Source organism: Triturus cristatus, chromosome 6, assembly GCF_964204655.1.
Source record: "Triturus cristatus chromosome 6, aTriCri1.1, whole genome shotgun sequence".
NCBI lineage: Eukaryota > Metazoa > Chordata > Amphibia > Caudata > Salamandridae > Triturus > Triturus cristatus.
In genome coordinates, this window is record NC_140589.1 from 1,778,155,321 (window position 1) to 1,778,173,267 (window position 17,947).

General features: G+C 50.0%; 1 protein-coding gene across 3 annotated transcripts in view; it reads left to right on the forward strand.

The window, feature by feature from the left end:
- NCOA1 (nuclear receptor coactivator 1) overlaps nt 1-17,947 on the forward strand; it is a 1,112,411-nt gene that overhangs the window by 221,711 nt on the left and 872,753 nt on the right. Inside the window, exon 1 of one of the 3 annotated variants that reach the window (XM_085613078.1) lies at nt 8,768-9,428. The exons of the other annotated variants lie outside the window; for them this stretch is intronic. The gene's annotated coding sequence lies outside the window, so the exon portion shown is untranslated. Of the gene's footprint in view, nt 1-8,767; nt 9,429-17,947 lie in introns of those variants that run through there. 3 annotated transcript variants of the gene reach the window in all.

Genomic DNA, 17,947 nt, shown 5'->3' on the forward strand with positions numbered 1-17,947 from the left:
CCGAGGGTCTCAGGCTGCAAAAAGCACACACACACAGCGTCGCTGAGACTCACTTGGACTCCAGGTGCACACGATCACAGGACCATCCTCACGAAGGGCTCAGGTTGCAAAAAGCACATGCACACAGCGTCGCTGAGACTCGCTTAGATTCCAGGTGCCCACGATCACAAAGTCTCAGTCTACACAAAGCACACGCACACAGCGTCGCTGAGACACTTCTGGTAACTTTTGTATTCCTGAGTTTCCACAACAGGGAGCCAGCTCACCTCGGGCCCTTGGGGTTAAGTTACTTCAGGACACAGCACAGCAAAGTCCTTTTAAGCAGGGGGACACAGCACACAGCAAAGTCCCTTTAGCCTCTCCTTGGGTAAAGCAGCAAACTGCAGGCCAGCCCCAGAACACACAGCAAGGGTCAGTCTTTTCCTTCAGTCTATTCAGCTGTTTCTTCCTTGGCAGAGGTTCCTCTTGACCACGAAGAAGTTTAAATCTTTTTCAGTCTTGATCAATCCAACGTTCAGGGGTTTTAGCTCTCATAGTTATACCCCTCAAAGTGTTTGAAGTCTTTATGTTCAGGGGGGCACTGACTCCTGTCCAAACCAGTTCTGGGTGTCTCCCTGCCAGTGCCACCTTCTTCCTTTGATAGTGGGGGTCTGGATCCTTAATCACTCAGCAGAGGATGGCGCCATTGTTTTATGGCTGCAGCCCAGGCCTCTTCACCTCAGGGGCTACTCCTCCCCCCTACACTCTATATGCAGGCCAGCCTGTTGCTGTCTCACCTCCTCCCCTGGGTCAAGACATTCCCCAGATTCTATCACTTTCAGATGCAGGCAGTCAATCCACAACTAGGCAGAGACACACAGAAATGTTAGAGCACAAAAACCTAAAAGAGTGGTTTCTAAACACACAATGCAAAAACCACCTTCTCAAAAAGATGTTATTGAATTGTGAGTACAGGCATACTAAACTTCAGCTCTCCATTTTAAGCCTTTGGGAAGATAGGCTGGAAACATATTACACAGCCTTTCCCATTCTGTCCTATGGGCAAGATGGCCTTGCAACAGTCAAACACGAAATGGAGAGTATTTCACTGTCAGGACATGGTACACACCTCAGTACATGTCCACCTTTCACATACGCTGCACCCTGCCCAGGGGATACCTTGGGTCTACCATAGGGGTGTCTGATGTGCATAAAAAGGGACGGGTAAGGTCTGGCAAGTGGGTGCACTTGTCAGAACAACATGGCAGTTTAACAAACTGTGCACAGGCACTGCAGTGGTAGGCTTTAGTTCTCTCTTTAAGGCTACTTGTGTGGGTGGCACAATTAGTGCTGCAGGCCCACTAGTAGCATGTGCATTGTACTAGTAAGGCAAACATACCAATCATGGACAACCCTAACCATTACACTTTACATAGGGAGCACTTGCACTTTGACACTGATCAGCAGTGGCAAAGTGCCCAAAGCATCTAAGTTGGCAATACTGTGTCAGAAAAAAGGTCTGGGGGAAAGCAAAAAGTTTAAGGAACTTCAGCCAAAAAAGGCCAAGTCCAACACAGCCCGAGAAAGGAAGTGAGAGAATCTTTGCTGTCTTGGCCTTAGCCTTGCTGCTGCCATTCTGGGCTTCCTGTGGTGCTGTGGCCTAACATCCTTTCCATCTTCACACATTGGGGTATTCAAACTGCTATTGGTGGACAATGTAAATATTTGCCTGCCCAGGGGAAATAAGCTACTGCCCAGCACATTGACATTTCTATATACTCCTCACCCTGCAGGATCCTCCATTGGTCATCAGGAGGAGATTTTCTTTTCATACTGGCAAAAAAGTGTAAGGGAATAAGCACTTGGTGAATGGTTCCAGGTAAGTCAGGTACATATAAGACTCGCTATTACATGGTATTAACTGTGTGATGTGTGAGTATATAGGCCTACCTCCTCTATGGCAATGACCTTTCACTTGCAGATGCCCTTGGGTATATCAGACGGCACTGTATACATGGTAAACCTGCCTACACAACCTAAAAAGCCCCTATAGGCTTAAACTCTGACTCAAATTCTCAGGTACTTTGGACCAACATGTTACTCCTGTGGAAGAAGAACCAGTGCGGTATAGAAGTAGTCTCTCCTCGATCTTTGGATGGCAGAATCAGCGAGATGCGTCTGATACTTGCCACGCTATGCCTAGGGTCGACTTGCCAGCATTGCGGCATGCTTCTCTTATTGCCCATGCTGAGATGTAGGGAAGCCTGCATTGGGTGGGTAGTTCTCTCCTCGTCTAGATCCCTTCCCACCTGTGCTGCCCTGCAGAACAAAAAGGAATTATGCAAGTGCACTACAGCGTGAAAATAGAGCGGTGAAACACATTATTTTAAAACTATCAAATCGGATCATATCTCCTCCCTGACACGGCACACAGTTATACATTCACCAGTACACAATCCAAAACTCAATTTTTAGCAATCCAGCAAAGCATTCTACAAGTAAAAGCACTTAACTGGCTGCTGAGCAGCAAAGAAAGACAAAGTGGTTTTCCTTTTATATTCTTATAAGGAATTGCAGCACTGTGATTGGGAAGCTGTTGTTTAATCTAGGACTCATGGGAAACGCAGTCTGTTTCTTGTTGTTAGCTTAGATTTGAAGTGGGCTGCTGGTCAAATAAAATGAAGAAAGTAAAGCCTAATCTGAGCTTCCCATCCTGACATAGAATTTTTAACCTATATGGTACAAATATGGTTAATTTGCCTTTTTGGGATACAATAAATGAGATACTGATACAATTATCTAATGAAAATTGAAAATATTATTGTTGGTAGGGATTTCAACCAGGTACCAGATCCATTTATGGATAGAATGCCTTCATATAAATATATACTTAATATTTTGCAGAACCATTTTTAAAATGTGGTTCACTATAGAGTTTTAGTGGATTCACAGAGGTTATGCAGTCCTAACAATAGAGAATGTTCATATTTTTCACCGATACATTTCACTCAGTCCAGAATAGAGTTATATTTTTTTCAATAAAAACCTCTCCAATGGGCTTTATGCATGTGGAGCTTCTTCAATTCTTTTTTTTTTTGATAATCAACTTTATTTCATTTTTAGCACAACAATAAATCGGTAGCAAATCAAACACATCATCGGGACAAATTACAATCACAGTGAGCTGACAGAGACTCCTATAGCACAGATAATGTAAGTAAGACCTTTGTTTACCAAGATGTAATCCACCGACAAACCCAGACCCCCTCAAGTGGGCAGTAAGTTGAACCACTTGCCCCAAATTCTGCCGAAGAGTTTAGGACAACCCCGGGTCTCGAAGAGGGGCTCCTCCTGGGCTCCACTCCAGTCCACCCCACGCCTCCATTGCCTCACAGTAGGCGGCTTGACCTGGGACCATAGCGTTGCTATGTCGCGCTTTGCCACTGCTACCGCCGTGCCCAAGAGGCGCTTATCCGCCCGGGACCCATCAAGACCATCGAATACCCCCAGGAGCAGGCACAGAGGGTCATGGGGGACCTCCCAACACAGGGCTCGCGTAAGCTCAGTTTCCACCCCCCTCCAGAACGGCACACTGACAGACCACGTGTTAAAAGTCTGCTGGGGCATAGCTGCAACGCGCACAGGCCGGGGAAGAACGCATGTGGGCGCTGTACAGGCGTGTGGGAGTGAGGTATGCCACATGGAGGTAATAAAGCTGGACAAGACGCAGTTTGGAGAAGGTTGTCAGGGTCCTGGGGGCCATAAGGGCATCTCTCCAGTCCGCCTCCTCCAGGGGACCCAGCCATCCCTCCCATCGGGCCCGGAGTCGGTTGAGGGACGCGGGACCATTATTCACCAGGGAACGGTAAATACGCCAGACCCCGCCTCTGCCAAGGTTCCCCGTCAACACCTGGGCCTCCAGGGGGCTGAATTCCGGAAAGGTATTGGGAGAGGGAATGTGTGCATGGAGGGCATGCCTGAGTTGTAAATATTTGTAGAATTGGGAGGGAATGTCGATTTTGTAATTCTGCAAAAGATCTGATGTGGTCCCCCACCCAGACGTCGCCTAACACCGAGATCCCAACAAGATCCCATCGGCGGAAGCCCTGGAGAGATGAAACCCCCCCAAACCATGCCCCGCTCCACAAGGGCGTCTGCCTGGTAAGCTTCTTGTCCCACCGTACATAGCGCAGGGCTGTGCGCCAGGCCATAAACACCGTCCTAGTGATGGGGGGGCGATCCCGTGGCACTGGGCTCCCGTAGAGGTATGCCTGAATCTGCACAAAGTCCATCAGCCGGAGTTCCACTCAATAGCCCTGGTCGGACCAGCCGTCCGTGAACCATTCGTGGACCACAATTAGCCATGTGGCCAGGTAGTAGAGGTGGAGATTAGTGACCCCCATATCCCCATCGTAGGGAGGAATACGAAAATGTGCTAGGGACATTCGCGGCCTCCCACCTCCCCATAGAAACCGAGTGAAGGCACCGTCCAGTTCCCGGAACCAACTACCCGGGAGTTGGGTGGTGGTATTTTGGAGGATATACAGGAAACGGGGGAGGACCATCATTTTAAAGAGGGCACTCCGGCCCAGAGGGTTGAGAGGGAGGGATTGCCATTTCTTAAGATCCGCCTTGGCTCTGGCGACCAAGGGTGCGATGTTCAGTGCCCACTCGAGCTCCAGGAGGAGGGCGATCCATACACCCAGATACTTGAACGATTGCCTGCGTAGGGGGATATCCGATTGCCAGTCGAAGCCTGCCCGGAAGGGGTGCAGGGGGACCAGGGTGGACTTAGCTGGGTTGAGCCTGAGGCCAGAGACCCGTTCAAAGGCCGAAAGGGCATCCAAGCGGCGCGGGCCAGAGGTCTCCGGGTCCGCCAAAGACAGAAGGACATCATCGGCGTACAGGGCTATCTTATCGGTGCAACTCGGATCCCAGGCCCAGCCTCGGATGAGGGAGTCCTGACGGATAAGGGAGGGCAGGGGCTCCATCGCCAGAGCAAATAGGAGCGGCGAGAGCAGACAGCCCCGGCGAGTTCCCCTCTGGATGGGGAACACCTCGGACAACACCCCATTTATGAGGACCTGAGCTCGGGGTTGTGAGTAGAGGACTCGGATCCGGCGCCGGAACAAGGGGCCAAAACCCATTGTCACCAACACGTCCTCGAGATAACGCCAGTCCACCGTGTCAAATCTTTTTTCGAAATCTAGAAAAAACAATGCCAGATACGGGGTAAGGAGGTGGCGGTGCGCAAGGGCGAGGCGGAGGCGGCGGATACAATGTCGGGTACCCCGGGCAGGCATAAAACCGCACTGGTCCGGGTGAACCAGGTCGTGCAGATGGGGATGGAGCCGTTGGGCCAATAACGTGGCGAAAAGTTTGACATCCTTATTGATGAGGGAGATCGGGCGATAAGCCGCACAGTCAAGGGAGGGTGGGTGTGTCTTTGGGATGACCACGATAGTGGCTACGTCCTCCTCTGGTGGGAAGGATCCCACCTCCACTACATGGTTAAATAGGGCCATTAAATGGGGAACCAGTGTGTCGCGTTAGGTTGCATAATATTCTTGGGGGTAGCCGTCGGGGCCGGGCGTCTTCCCAGAGCGCAACAGCGAGATAGCCCCGTGTATCTCATCCGGGGTGAAGGGGAGGCCAAGAACCTCTGAGGCCGTCTGGGATAGGCATGGCAGGTGCGTTTCGGTCCCGGCCAGCAGGTCCGCCAGGGAGGTCCGAGGAGGCTGGGCCGCGTACAGGGTCGCGTAGTACCCAGCGAAGGTTTGGGCAATGGCATGGGCAGTGACATGATGAGCCCCAGCCCCGTCCAGGACCTCGGAAATAATACGATTGGCCTTGGGATAGGACACTGAGTTGTGCAGCAGTTTGCCATTTTTATCGCCCCAACCATACATGCGTGCCACCGAGGAGCGCCATAGCATTTTAGAGGCCTCCAGCGAGATCTGGCAAATCTCTTTGAGGAGCAGCATGAGCTGCCGAGCGGAGTCCTCTATGTCGTTGGTAGCTTGGGCTCCCTCCAGCTGCACGGGCCGTGCAGACTGCTCCACACGTTTCGCGTGGACCAGGCCTCTGGCCACACCGCGCAGTACGGTCTTGCCGGCCTCCCACAACGTTCCCGGTGAGGAAACAGAACCAGTGTTAGTAGAGAAATATAGCTCCATTTCCAGCCCAAGGGATGCGACAATGTCAGCGTCCTGCAGGAACCAGGCGTTCATCCGCCATGCCATACGGGTGCCATGAGAGGAGGTCCCCAGGCGGAGGGAGACCGGGGAGTGGTCAGAGATACCTCTGGGCAGCACAGCGACCCCGGATAAGAGCTGACAGTCCCTGGCCGGCAATAGAAATAAGTCGACACGGGAGTGGGTGTGGTGGGCTGCCGAAGTATGAGTGTATTGCTCCTTGCAGGGGTTCCACACCCTCCAGGCATCGCAGAGACCCAGGGCAGAGGACCAGTCAGATAGGCGTTTTGCAGAGGCTAGGCCGGAAGCTGATGGAGGACCTGTTGTGTCACGCGAAGGTTGCAGGACGGCATTAAGGTCACCCCCCACTGCCGTCAGCCCAGGTGGGAAGGAAGAGATTATCGGTGTGAGCTGGCGAAGGACGGAGGCCATATTGGCGGGAGGTATGTATGTGCACAAGAGATTCAGGTGTTGCCCCTCGATTGTACCCGTCAAGGCCACATAACGGCCTTGTGTGTCCACCTCGGCATGGGCCAGGGTAAAGGGAAGTCCTCGTCGGAGCAATATGGCTACCCCCTGGGAACCCCTTGTAAAACCCGAGTGCCAGACCCTGTCAAACCCGTATCGAGCGAGAAAGGTGCAGTGTGAGCCCAGGAGGTGTGTCTCTTGCAGAAACAGGATGTCAGGCGTGTGGCGGCGGGCGCTACGAAGGACAGCAGTGCGCTTAATACGATCAAGTAGGCCGTTGACGTTCCAGGAGAGGAAGTGGAGGGCCCTATGGAAAGTGGGCATCATCGAGGTGAGTGGTGTGGAAATATGCGAGTGTAAGCGCCAAGAGGCCTGGGTCCCGTGAGAAACAACCTGACATGGTCCGGAACATGGAATAGGAAGTGTGCGATCCGGTGAGTCTCGTGTCAGCATCGAGGGCAAACAGGTGTGTGTAGCTACCGAAGACAACTAGGAACAGCGGCCCGTAGGCGGCTAAAAACAACAAACTGATGGGAGACAATGGTCTTCCCCCCTCCCCGACCCCCCAACACCCCAACCCTATACTTCTTAGACTTAGAAGGAAGCATCTATCGCCCTGAAGAAGGAAACAAGTTAAACCAACAACCTCACAGTGAGGCTAAGTACGAAGCTAAAACGCTTGGCGAAAACAGGAGCATGGCAGAGATGGACCCCCTTCCATGTAACCGGATAAAGAATTGTCAACAGCTGCCAGTACAGTCAGGTCGACTGTGCGGTCAGTAGGGTAAGCAAATCCTGAGTCAAGGTAGAACGTAAGGCACCAGGGTCTAGACAACAGAAAGGCAGAATCCCCCTGATGCGGAATCGTCCAGTCCAGGGACCCTGTAGGTGCTACCAGAAGGCCCGAAACAATGTTCTAGGATATGGCCCCGCTCAATCATCTCCCTCATCGCTGATTCACGGATCTCGGGGCTCCGGGACAGGTCGGAGCCCGACACCTGGGTTTTAAGCTGGATGATATCATCCTCCGTGGTGGAAATACAGGACTCCGCCTCCGTGATGCGTGCCGTTGCGTTGCGCAGGTCCTGGCGGATGAGGGACACATCCACCCTCACCTCACCAATCTTGTCCTCCACCGAGGTCCGTGACTCGCTGATCGCCTGAAGGATGGTGGAAAGATCGCCCCCCACGACCCCGGGCACGGCAGGTGCCCCCCTGCCCGGGTCTCAATCTGCCGTGGTGAACTGATCAATTTTCATTTGGGTGGGAGGAACCGGGGTCTGTGGGGCGTGGGTCCTGCCCATCACCTCGACAGGTAGGGCAGACCAGTGCAATCAGTTATGGGCACCGGTCCCACCGGGGGAGGGGAAGAGAGGACCCCCCGACCCCCATGCCGCCGCAGCTCAGAGTCCTGGCGTCCTTCGTCACAAGAGGGGGGGTGCATCCAGGGCGGGCTCTCTGTCCGGCTCACTAGACAACGGTCAGCGCGGGCCCCCGCCAGGGACGCCAAGGAGAAGGGGCGGGGGAGGCACCGACGCCCCACCACTGCACCGCACTGCACCGCCACCCGACGCGTTGGCCAAACCCCCCCCCCCAGGCCCACTCGCCTGTAGAGACACCGCAGATGGACGGGATTCACGCAGGGCCCCAGGTCCGAACCTCGCGGCAGAGGCAGGGTCGCTGCAGCACGCAGATGTACGCCTCGTACAGATCAGTCGACGGAGGCAGGTTATCCGGAAAGCAGGCCCAGGCGCCAAAGGGAAGAGCCGGAGGATGGCGGGGGGGCGGGGTGGGGGCACCAGGTCGCCTCCCCACCCCGCCACCCGTTATGATGGCCGTACCCCCACCACAACACCACCGCCGGGGGAGCAAGGGCACCTCCACCTGGGTGCCAGAGATAGGAGGCCAATCTCGCCGCCACCTCAGTCTCTCCCGGGCGCAGGCGTAGCACCGGTCGCTGAACAGAGCGGGTCAGGTCGGCGAGGGGCAGACCGCCCCCCGCCCCTCCTCCAACCGGACCGGGCCCCTCTCCACCCATGTGGCACAGGCAGGGGGGGCCAGCCCGGAGGGCAGAGGCAACAGGTTCCAATAGGCCCGACCCGGGAAGAGACAGCTGCACCCTCAACAGGCCCGCACCCCCGCAGGAGGACCCCAGTGGCAGGTCAGTCCGGCATCCAACAGGAGCCCCAAGCCTCCGGGCTCTCTCCGTCAGCGCGCCACGTGCCGCCGGCAGGAATACAAAGACCAGGGCCCACAGGCAGAGCAGGCCCCAATCATCCCGGCAGGCCCAGTCACTGTCCACCGTTCCCCTCCGCTGCCCGACAGTGGCAGCCGAGCTCCGCAACTCCTCAGGCGCCGCAACTCACCGGAGGTAGAGGCAGGTGAGCCGATCCGTCGTCAGAGGCAGCAATCCACTCCAGCCCTCAAGTGCCGACTCCGGTCTCTGGTGGGTGCCGCAGCCCGGATCCAAATGGAGCTGGTCGGCCCCTTCCCGGACTCTGAGGATACCTCCAGGCCACAGGCGGAGACAGTCGATACCACGGGGACCCCTGGTGAAAACTGCAGAGGTGTCCAGGGCTCCCGATCCGCCCCACACCCCCGACAGGGCCAACGTGCGGCTGTAGAATCAGGCGGCGGGAACAAAGCGGCAGGGGCTCACACGGCTGCCATTGCTGGCGCGCGGCCGCGGAAACAGGCCGTGGGAACTAGGCGGCTGGGGCACCAAATCGGCACCAGAACGGCCCAGGAGACAGCCAGGAAGGGCAGCGGATCACTCCAGACAGAGAGGTAGGTTGGATGGCAGCTAACAGCATTTACTAAAAATGGTAGGGGTTTGTGGAGATTTCATATTCAATTAATAAATGATCCAGTTTTTTGGTGGAATGTAAGAATTTTGATTATTATTTATTTCGATTATTAATCCATCTGTTACATCCATACTTTATAACTGGGATACATTTAAAGCTGAATCTATGCATTTTATAATAAATTACTCTTAGAAAAACAAGAAAAAAGCTGAACAAAAATCCAGTGATTCTCCAAAATATTAAAAAGAAAAATGAAACCGTATTTTGCTTCTACATCAAAAGGTTCTCTCTAACCTCTTGTTAAAGTAAAACTGTAATCTGATACATTTACAATTGACAGGGCTTCAGGGATAATTTTCAATATGAATGCCAAATTGCATGTAGTTCAAAGTAAGGTAGTGAAATTGCTGGCTAATTATTTAAATATAAGAAATGAAAGAAAGGTTATTTCTTCTATAATTGATGAAAAAGGTAACTTTTAAATGTTCCATTTGGGACTTATACGAAAAAAATGTACATTAAAAAAATATTCTATATATAATAAAAAATATTCTATATATAAAAAAATGTTATTTATTTTGTATCTACTATTCCCATCTTAGATATCCACAATATGACTTTTGTCCCTAAAGGGAGTGGGGGGATAAAACTGTTTGACATTATAAAAGCTTTATCTTTGTTAATAAAAACACACAAAAACTGCTAGTCCAGATGGGTTTCCATTGAATTTTAATACTTTTTTCACAACTGTTATCTCCCCAACTATTACAACTTTACAAAAAAAAATCATCCATTGGATCTTTTTGCAAAGTTACAATTTGCCTAATTCCTAAACCACATAATACCACTTTCTGTAAAAATGATTTGCCTATTTTTCTTATCACCATGGATTGTAGGGTATATGTGAAAAGGTCAGGTTTGGCCTTGCAATTGGAGCCCTTTATTAATCAACTTATTACAAATGAACAAACAGGCTTCATTAAGGGGAGGCTAGCCTCAGATGATATTTGTGTGTTTCTAAATATTATAGGTAAAGTTTCTGAATCTGCTTCTCTTTTTGCTGCAGTTAGTTTAGATGCTGAAAAAGCTTTTGGCCGTTTGGGTTGGGGGTATGTTTAAAGCTCTTCAATGGCATGGCCTAGGGGATTTTTAAAAATGATTAATATAATTTCTTCTAGGCCAAAAGTTGCTCTATATGTAAATGGAAGTCAATCTCTTTTCTTTACACTACAAAGAGGTACAAGGCAAGGTTTTCTCCTTCCCCTTCTACTTTTTATTTTGGCTCTTGAGCCCTTTTTGTCCAGGATAATCAGAATACTTCTATCACAGGATACTTCTATGCATGGAGACAAACCATTTAAGTTCTCTACATATGCGGATGATGTTTCTTTCTATTAATAATCCAAGAGAATCGTTATTTATTTCAAGAAGTTGAATGATTCTCTAAAATATCGCACTACAGATTGAATAAAGACATATCAGATATTATTCCCTTTGATAAATGTTGTATGAAGGGCCTGTGCGACAAATTTGGTTTGGTATGGGATAGAGACAAAACCAAATATATAGGTCTCTGGTTTCTAGTAATAATAAAGATAGTGAATTCAAGCATAGAATATACAAAAAAGAAAAATAATACACTTCTTGAGGCTGGTCTCCATTATTTCTTTTGTGATGGAAAGATTGGACTGTATTAAAATGATGTACCTTCCAGTTTTGTGTGTAGTAGTCTTTATTGCATGATTATTATTATTATTTTTTTTTTTTAAAACCTTTATTGACATTTCAACCAATAACAAGTATGGGCCTACAACCCCCGGGGCCGGCCGCTAAGCAGTCAGAGTAACAGAAATCAAATTTTATCACAGGCAGCACCTCGGGGAGCAGAATCTCCATGCTAGTACACTCTCGGCCACTGAACAGCCCAAGTAGGAGACCAGGATACAAATGGTTTTCATTTTATAATAAGGGAGGATGGAAGGATCAGGTGCCAAACAGGTTCCCAGCAGCGAAATATGACAGGCAGAATAATAAACGTCAACAATAAACAGCAATCTATCTAATCAATGGCGTTGAAACAGGAAGTTCAGGATGTGGAGGAATATCACGGCCATTTGCGCCTGCAGTCCCCTGCCCTAAAACCCAGAAAACACCACGGAAATTGTGGCACACACGAAAATGTGGTGATTAACAACGAAGGAGTTCTACCATGCTGATCCCAGAGAAGAAAGACCAAGAAGAATAAGAGAAGAAAAAGGAGGCCATGAGAAAAAAAAAAGGGGAGTAAAGACTAAAGAATCCCCTCCCCCAACCCCCCACCCTGCACCTCTGCAGATGAGTACGGCCCCCCCCCCCAGCAGTGTGCCTGTCGCCCCGGAACCAGACCCGAAATATAGAAGAAACAGAGAAAAAGGAGTGAGAAAAGAAACCCCACCAGACGGGGGGTAGAGAAAGTATTAATAAACTGGAGGAGGGCCTTCAAAACCTGCCCCCGGCTTCTCCCTCCCGCACAATATGTTTTCCCCCAAAGCAAACAATAAACAACACAAAATCGCTCATGTCAAAGAAAAATGGGGAGCATTATGCACCTATTACACTAACAGTTATGCCGTGAGAGCACGCAACCCCTGAGCCCGCCCGCCTATTGAATGACCACCTCTGAAGGATTAGCCTCATCCTTGGCCACTCTTTGCGAATCCACCCATGCATACCCATCGACCCAGTGCCATGTACAATGTTACAAGGAAGAGGAGCGTCCAAAAAAGACCAGGAAGCGACACACACAGGTAGGGTGGAAGTCTCTGAATACCAACACAGTCAGCATTATGGAGGGTCGTCTTTCCCAGTGCTGCCCCAGGATCTGAACTGCACACAAGGTCCAGGAAGGCGGAATCAGCCAGGGCAGGCGACCGTTGCTTGTATATTGCCTGGGTCGCCGGAGGCCGCGCACGGGACAAGGCCACCACCCCCCACTCAGGTCCAAGACCTCCGGAACAGACCAGACCCACAGCCGGCCGATCACACGTTAGTTCACTGTCCGGAGTTTCCAGCTGTTCGCTATTCACAGGGGCGGCCACGACACTATCCTCCTGTGTGCAGTGTAGGAAGTCCCTGTGTACCTGGGGACAGGCAGGCCGCAACTGTTCCGACGCTGATGCCACCCCATCAAGCTTACTCCCTAATACCCAGGCTCCGTGAACCAAGGTGGAATGAAGGGCACCGAGAGCTTCGAGAAGGTCACCGTACCCCAGCACAGCTCCCGGCGCTCGCTCCGCTACGCTCCGCTACGCTCCTCATAGTTGCACACTCCCAATCTTGCTGCGACCTAGTGGACAGGATGGTAGACCTCGTCCTATCAAGATGGCCGCCGGGTAGGTCCAACCCAGAGTGGGACCGGGACTCAGGGACAAGCGCCTCGAAGTTCCATGTCACTGGGAACAGGGTTCCGGGGGCAGGCAAAAATTTATCCGGTGTGTGGTCACGGGCAACAGTCATCCCCACCACGGACCAGCGCCCGCGAAAATCCGGGAGCAGCCCGCAAGAATCAGGGCGAGTTACGGGCGGCGTCCGGGCAGCTCACCGGCGAAGGCTGAGGCAATCACCGGAGAATCTTGAAATTGCCACCTCGGGCATGCACTCGTTCCGCTACGCTTAGTGGTAGGAACGACCACGGCGAAATGTAGGCCGATATTCGCACCGCTCCGGTAGTCCGACTCCACCCAGTCACCAAAGGCCGCTGTTGTTGAACTGCCGCCCGGCCATGTTGTCCACTCGAGGTCCCGGTTCCAGGGCTGCACAGGCCGCAAACTTCAAATGGACGTTTCTCCGGCGGTACCGCCGCCAGAAACTTCGGAGTCACACGATCGGTTGCCGCTCTCATTCACCAACACGGGGATATAGCGCAGGCTAAGGATCTCATGCAGGATATCTGTGCGGGATGTGGAGGTTCACGGAGCCGGGAGCCTACGCTGCCGTTCCGGTCGCCATCTTGGCTCCTCCCCTTATTGCATGATTATTAAAAATCTTTACAATATAAGATAAAGACAGTATTGCATAAAATCAGTAAAACCCAAGAAGTAAAGTTAAAATCAATCTAGGCGAGTTGAATATTAAAGTGCAGAGCTAAAGTCTGAGGTATGTTAGATGAATCTAAATTTTATCAGCAAAAAGTAAGTGCAAACCGCCTCACAGAAAAAGAAAAAGCACTGTGTTGTCTTTAGTCTGTGGGGTTTAAGCCACTTTGGAGCATTTATTGTAAGCTGAACAATTGGCGCAGTCATGGCAATCCAGCTCGAGCTTTAGAAAATGGCGTCCTCTAGACTCTGTTTTATAATAGTAATAGATTTGCCAGATTTTGCCAGTTCCAACTGCTCCGTGATGCTCAACACCAGATTTACAGCCTCATTACAAGCTTGGGCACCGTGGGCGATAAAGAGTGGTTTTAACAGTCTGCGGCATGGTATAAGAAGTGCGGGACAACAGCAAAGCAGGTGGTTAAAAGATTCATATTTGTAGTTGCAGAATCGGCAAATTAATATTTCCCTGAGAGATCGCCATCTCTGGTTTATTTCCTTGATTTGTAGTCCCAATAACTTGGCAAAAAAGGTCTGTTTAAAGCAGCCTTTACCGAGTTCTTTTGACAGATAGGGTTGCGGTCTAAGGAAATCCGATTGAGCGCTAACGTGCGATCGCCCCAGCTTGCAGAATTCTTGAGTTTCTAAGCGTGTTCGTGTTGTTTGCCTTGGCTCGTTTTGGATTGTTTTTTCAAGGCACTTTGAGCATGGCACACAAGTGCTGGGGGCTGTTTTAACACCTCTTGATCAATTTGAAGGGTGTTGATTGAAAGTTGTAGGTATTGTTGTGACCATGGGTTCCCACTTTGGCTGAAAGTGGCCCGGAGGGCTGCTTTCATTGTTTTAGCCTGCACCTTAATTATTCTTAGATAGTAATTTACAAAGGTCGCCATACTCACCCACGTTCGGGCCACGAGTACAAATTCCACCCTTCTCAGGTTACTCAGAAGGTGTGAAGGAAGGCTGAGGACTCTTTTGAAAGCCTTGACTTGGTATTTGTCCAGGGTATGTACTAACTGACGCAGGTAAGCTTTTTGACCGTAAGTAATCAATGGCAACAGAGTGGCTACCAGAACTCGTCTTATTGAACCAGTGGCAGGCTTTCCAGAGAGCTATTCAGTTTACACACACTGGTGATCGTTGCCTTCGCTTTTGTAGTGGCATGTCTCAGTTGCTTTTTTTTCCAACCTTTAGTGGTGAACCATACACCTAGGTAGTTGTAAGAGTCTTCATTTTCGATGTGTAGCACCCCCAGGCTCCGCCAATACTTTGTTTTTTTTGACTGGGTGTCCAAAGATGGAAATTTTGATCTTGGAACCATTTGTTGCCATTTTGTAATATCCTAGTTGTTCAGTGCATTCAGGGCTGTCTGTAGGCCTATTTTCGAATGGTCCAGGAGGACACTATTGGCGTATTGCAGTATAGGCGTCTTGGTACTGCCGATCTTCTGAGAGATATGGTTCCCATGTTTCAATGCAGTGCCCATGTCTGCCGTATAAAGATTAAATAAGAGGGGCACTAGCAGACAGCGTTGCTTGAGGCCGTTGTCAGTCGTGATCTTCCTAGAGAGTGTTGTAGGTGTTAACTTCACTGACCCAGCTGGAGGTATATAGTGATGTAATAGTTTGAAGAAAGCTGTTCAAGATGCCCCATCCTTGGAGCTTTTTCCATAGACGTTCGTGTCTACCTGGTCAAAGGCTGCAGAGTAATCCACAAAACAGGCAAAGAGTGGGAGTTACTTCTTACTCTTTGCAGTGTGAGACCAGTAAGAAAGGGCCACAATGTTGTCCAATGTAGAAGAGTTTGCCCTAAAACCTGATTATGAGTGAATGGGATTATGTCATTAGCTTCTGCCCAGCCTTCGGGTTCTTTAAGTAGGATGGACACGTAGGCCTAAGCTTCGATGTCCAGGAAGGCAATGAGGCGGTAGTTGGACAGACCCGTGCGGTCACCCTTCTTGTAAATGGGATTCAGGATGGATCCCCTCCAATTCCCTGGAACCTGTGCAGTCAGTTGGCAGAGGGGGGAGCAGAATTGCAGTCCACAGCGCAAGATCCCTCTGAAGACCGCAGCAGGTATCCCACTTGGGCCGGGTGCCCCAGTAGCTCTGATCTTTTTAATAATTCTGGAGATATGAGGCCCTGAAAGCGGCAGCTCCTGGTGCAGAATTACAGTGTCGTCGGTTTGAGGCTCCAAGCCCTTGTCTGGTGCGCTCTCAGCTGCATATAAGTTTTGCATGGGAGCAAATTTATTTGGATTCAGAAAGAGTTAACTTGTTTTGTAATGGCCATGCTTTGTTCATGAGATACCTCCACAGATCAGCCTGTCCCAGTTTTCCCATTGAGTACACATGCAGCCTTTCTGCCTATGTCTGTTCGCGCTTCACAGCCCAGACCATCCGTTTGTAACCAGTTCTGCTTTAGCTGAGACTGTGTTCCCATTGATAGATCTTTTGGTACTTTCCGTGGAGTTTAGGCCAAGTCAAATTAAGAGTGTGAGTTGCCACCAAATACACTGCGTAATTGACTGACCATTGGGTCTCAGTTGACTAAGAGAGTTTTGCCACAACTCCCAGACTTAGAGTGTCTGCAAATTCACTGGGCCCCATTTGATCCTTCTGATTGAGTTGTGTCTTTTCTCACCTGTAGTGGAAGATGGTCACTCTCTGACCAAGGGAAGATGTTGAATCTTGCTACTGCATCCAAGATCCTGTCTGTGGTAATCATATAATCCAAGGTGCTTTTTCCCTTAAAGGATTTTTGGAATTTAAGTGCTGGCGAGTTGTTTTCAATTATATGCTGGATGGAGCTCAGGGTATATTCTTTGAAAAGAGTTGCTAACAAACTGTCAGTTTCAGATCCCGCTGCCAGGTTTGTCAGGTCGGTAACCAGGGGATCAGTGTTTGCATTTGCCGCAAATTATGACTTCATTTATTGTATTTTCATACAGGATGGATTCAAGTGAGTCACGGAACTGAGTCAGCCTTACCAAGCATCCTGCGCCAAAGTAGTTAAAATATATATTAATGAGCAGAATCTACACGTTCTGGCCATTAGTTTGCAGGCTTTCCAGGGACACCAATTGGAGCCTTTTATCATGAGGTTTGAAGGTACATACTTTCAAATCTAAAGCAAGGCCCACATAACTTGAGAGTCCGCTGGAGAATCTTCCAAATATGTTCGTCTTTATGGCTGGCTCAAAAAGTTCACAGTATCTTGGGCTTGTGATTGAACTGGTTGCCCAGGTTTCCTGGAAACCGAGCAGGTCAGCAGTTTGAATGGAGGACATTGCGACTGTGGACTGTAGTAGCTTTGCTAGGCCTGCTATGTTCTGTGATATGAGGTGTTTGCAAGAGTTCCTCTTGGGTTCAAACTGTGGAGAATAACTGCTTGGGCTAGGAATTATTCGTTAGGTAATTCAGAAGTGCTGTAGATGGCCAACTCCAGTCATTTCCTTCTTTTGGATTTTCAGTTTGATCAAAAACAGTTCCTTCTTAATGGGCCGACTTGGTTGCCATAGGAGCATGATATCCTCAGTTTGCTAAATGTCAGGCTAAGATGTGAGTTCACGGCTCCCCAGAGCATGCTGTGTGGCTGGGTCTGGGGCCTTTAACTGTCTCCTTGTTCCTTCAGGGGGTGAGGGTATTTTAGGCCAGGGGTTACCTGATCTATCCCCCATTTGTCAAATGATGTCTTACAAGACAATCTGCAACTAGTGTGGAAGGATTAAGTGTTACAACTGTTGATTCGGGCCCATTTGGGCTATTTGTCAATGTTCTAAATTTGACTGCCAAGATACCATCTATGGATATTCTTACAAGTTGCGAGTTGGTTTGAAACAGTCTCAGCATATTTGGTTGGAACAGTCTCAGCAGGTTAGATCGGTTCAGCATGTTGTGTTGGCCCCCTGAATAATAGAGGGGTGTGAGGATCAATTTTGCTGGTGCTTTTTCAAATCTGTTCTCGTTGGTGGAGCTATTGCTACTCATTGGGCTGGCAGTGTACTTATCCCTAGATTTCCCTTCCCGGTGCTGATTTGCACAGGTTTGAGAGATAGTCTTATCCGGGCCTGGAGTTTTGAATGGAATTGGAGGTCTTTGTGGAATTTGTACTGGCTTTTGCCAGGCATTTTTTAGTTGGTTAAGCCTTGGCTGATGTTGAAACTGGGAGATAGTGTCCTGTGTGCCTGATTGAATTGGCTTGTTTCCAGAGTCCTCTAGTGCCAGGCAGGAAGGCATACACGGTTCCTCAGATTGATTTGTGTTACCTGCACTCAGTATCTTCCATGGGGGTGGAATTTCCTGGAAGATGGGATACACGGCTGGTGTTTCAGCTGTGGGATGTGCCCGCGTTTGGGGCTTCTTTTGTGATACTAGTTGTCGTTATTTTATGGCTTTGTTTTGAGCCTTTTCATCCTTTTCCGGGAC